This window comes from Chiloscyllium punctatum, chromosome 28 (genome assembly GCF_047496795.1).
Source record: "Chiloscyllium punctatum isolate Juve2018m chromosome 28, sChiPun1.3, whole genome shotgun sequence".
In the NCBI taxonomy this organism is placed as follows: Eukaryota; Metazoa; Chordata; class Chondrichthyes; order Orectolobiformes; family Hemiscylliidae; genus Chiloscyllium; species Chiloscyllium punctatum.
This window is the reverse complement of record NC_092766.1, coordinates 83,596,385-83,600,372: the sequence shown is the minus strand read 5'-3', so window position 1 is coordinate 83,600,372 and position 3,988 is coordinate 83,596,385.

The following is a 3,988-nucleotide window of genomic DNA, read 5'->3' as shown; positions in this document are numbered from 1 at the left end:
GTTCAATCTGGATAAATGGAAGATATTGCATTTGTTACAACAAAAAGAATATGGCTTTGCGTCTGTTGGAGAGCATGGAAGCTAGGTGTGCAGGTACATAATTCCTTGTAATTTGCATTACCAATAGACAAGATGGTTCAAAGGCATTTAACATACTTCCCTTCATTGTTCAGTCCTTTGTGTATAGTAGTTGGGACGTTATGTTGAAGTTTTGCAGGACATTAATGAGGCGTCTTCTGGAATATTATGTCCAGTTCTGTTCGCCCATTTGTAGGAATGATATTATTCAGCTGGTGTAGGTTCACAAAAGGTATGCACGCTTGTTGCCTGTGGAAGGTTTGAGTTATAATGAAAGGCTGGATAGGCTGAGACTATTTTCAGATTCGAGATCGGGGTGCTGGAAAACCACATCAGGTAAGGCAGAATCCCAAGAGCAGGAAAATATTTGTTTTTCGCGCAAGTGTCCTTCACCAGGCTCTTCCCCGAAACGTCGATTCTCCTGCTCCTCAAATGCTGCCTGATCTGCTGTGTTTTCCCAGCACAACACTCCCGACCCTGATCTCTCATCTGCAGTTCTCACTTTCTCCTAGTCGAGAGTGTTTTCACTCTAGCTTAGGGGTTTGAACGGCGACCTGACAGAAGTTTATGAATTATTGAGAGACAAGTTTAGAGTTAACGATGGCGGCCTTTTCGCAGGAGGGGAATGTCAAGACGAGAGGGCATATGTTTAAGATGAAAAGAGAGATTTTTTTTAAAAAAGACATGTGCGGCATTTTTTGAGGGACGGTGTTTTACATGTGTAATTAACTTGCTGACGAAGGGATTGATGAGGGAATGTTTGCAGTATTTAATGGACAATTGATTCCAAACATGAATGGGAAAGTAGGATTTTAAAAATAAATGTATTCATGCCTAGTAGGTCAGTTATTTCCCAGAGCGCATTTAAGAGTCAACCACGGTATTATCCATCTGGAGTCTCCTGTGGGACAGAGCAGATGAATATGGCAGGTTGCTTCCCGAACTGGCATGAGTGAATCAGATGGGTTTTTCCAAACATCTTTTTCAGGTCATCACGAGACTCTTCAATTCCAGGTGCTTATTGAATTCAAACTCCACTATCTGCCATGCCAGGATCTGAACCCTTTGTCCCCAAAATATTATCTGGGCTTTGGATAAAAACACAGTAATAAAACTACAAGGGCATTATCACCACTCAGCGGGTACAGGAGGAGGCAGACGGGAATGGGTTAGTTTGGCAGTATGTTCAGCATGGATTGGTTGCACTGACAGGCCTGTTTTCATGCTGTATGACTCTGACTGACGCTATGGAGCAGGCAGCTGGTTGGGATTAACAGCCGCATTGACATCATAATCGAGCACCTGATGGGATATGTAATCCTGCTGGAGTCTCCGGAGGTTGGTTTGCTCAGTCATCCCTTCCCACACACGGGACTGGTGAACGGTCTCTCTCCAGTGTTACTGATTAAATGAGATTCCATTTCTATGGTTAATTAACTCCCTTCCAGCAGTTCCCACATTGCCCTGCTTTCTCTGTGGTATCAGTGTCCTTTTTTTCTACACAGGGTGAACGATCCTTTTAAATTGTGTCCACACAGATACAAATCCTGTTTTCCATGCTGTTTTCATTCTTCCTCATTCACCCACGGGGTGTGAGTATCACTGGTGACGACAACATGTATTCTTTGTCCCTCGTTCGTTGCTGTCTGGCTACACCACAAACCCGGATGTGATCCCAGCCTCGGGTGTCTGTCTGTGGGCAATCTACACATTCTCTTTGTGTTTGCGTTTTTATTTCTCCCTCTGACCAAAGATGTGCCATTTACAGGGATCAACAATGGGAAATGCAGGCTTATGGGACAGGGAATACCGTGGGGTCTGGTGGAATGCGCTTCGGCTGTACCGTGTGGACTGGAAGGTCCGATTAGACTGCTTCCCCACGCGGTGGAGATTCTTGAATTAAGGGTCAGCTCATGTTTTGTCTGGTCCTGGAGTCTCTCGTAGGCAGGACTGGGTGAAGATGGTTGAATCCCCTGCATAAGGGACATGAATGAATGGGATTGCAGGAAATTAAAGTCATGATCTCTGTTCCTGAGGTCAGGCTTGTATTTCATGTTTTATTTGTCGAACGTAAACATCAAAATTTCCGGTGTCCCAACCCCCAACGATGACTAGTTTAAAATATCACCGCCAGCAGCACCTTCTCCAGGTTGAAGTCTTGACTGTGTGGAAGAAACTGAGCTGATGCGAGCAAATGAAGCTGAAACCGCCAGTGTCGGAAACACAGATCCAAACAGCAAAATCATCTTTGCAGCAAAACCATTGCAAAGTTAAGGGTTCAACACGCTCCACTTGTGCCACTCAGCTGTCTTAGAAAGATGCTCCGGAAATCGCTATGATAGTGTAAACGGGGACAACCATTCCCTTGAGCAGGAGCACACACAACCGAGGAATTTCTTGCGCCCCTATACCATCACAGAAGGACAGGACGCTCACCTATTGCATCACTGGAACCAGAGAGTAACTCCGCGCGCACATTCCCATCCCCACTTCCGGTTGGATCTGGGCGGCTGTGCTGATGTTAAGCTAAAATGCTATTGAAGCATACATTTCAACAATATCCTGTACTGTCCCCCGAGTCTTTGATGTTTTGTCGAAATCGATCGATCTTATTGTCATTCAAGGGATCTCCACAGTCTCTGAGGACATCGAACTGAAAGATTCAGCTCATTCTCAGTTCCCACATATCTGTCACTGTTCGCTGAGTACTGATATTGTACATTTGCTGTTCTTCCGAACATTTCCTCTGCTAGTATACTTATTGCCGCTTGCAAGCATCCTGTTCAATGGTTGCTGTGATCGTGGTTGTCGGTATTTTGCATTGTGACCACAGCAACCTCGATTTGAAACCAAATCACGGCACGAATTGTTCTCTCCGTTGTCCTTTTTGTGACACATGCTAAGAAATTAATTGTTTTACCTTCAAAAACCGCTCTCTTACATCTCTGCGTGTCATATATCAGGGTTCAAACACGCCCGTTGTCAGAGATTCCGGTCCTTCCCATGATCATGAAACCTCCTTTCCGTCCCTCCCCCCATTTCTCTGAGGCAATGCACAATCTATCACTCTCTTTCACATTCATACTGTTCTGTCTGTGCTGCTGCTGCGGTCACTGTTGTTGGGTGAACGTGCCCCAATCCCACCATCGGGACCTTCAAACAAGTCGATCCATTTGGATCCCACGGTTGTGAAATCAATCCCCATGTAGCAGCTTTTACTGACAATGGCCAGAGACAATTGTAGCGTCAGGCTCATGGAAAATACCCAGGGCAGTTTTGGTGAAAAGACATTTTATTGTTCAAGATCAGCTTTGTGGCTTTTTGTGTTGGTCTTGTGGTAATTTCATAGGACTGATAATCCAGAGAGCGAGGGAATAGTCTGGGTACTCGGGCTTGAATCCCACAATGCCATGATCGTCAAATTTGGATTCAATAAATATCTGCATTGAAGAATCTAATGACTACTATATATCCAATTACAATGGTTGATAAAAAAAAATCTGTTTCATTGATGTTATTTCAGGATGGAATTTGCTATCCTTACTTGGTCTGGACTGCATGTGACTTCAGACTCATAGCAATATGGTTGAGTCCCAACTGCCCTTTGGGCAATTTGGAATGGGTAATAAACTCTGCCCAGCCAGAATCGCCATCATACTAATCCAGAAATTTAAAAAAACAAATGCTCATTCGCCTCAAGCAAGAGCGTTGTGTGCAGTCTTGCAAGTCACATTATAGCAGGGATGTGATCACACTGAGAACATTACAGGAGATATTTACCGGGATATTGTTTGGGCTGAAGAGTTTCAGTTGTGAAGAAAGACAGGACAGAGTGGAGTGTTTGTCGCAGTGTAAAGGAGATGTAGACAAGACATGATTGAGTTAGGGTACGGACAAGGTTGACTGAACG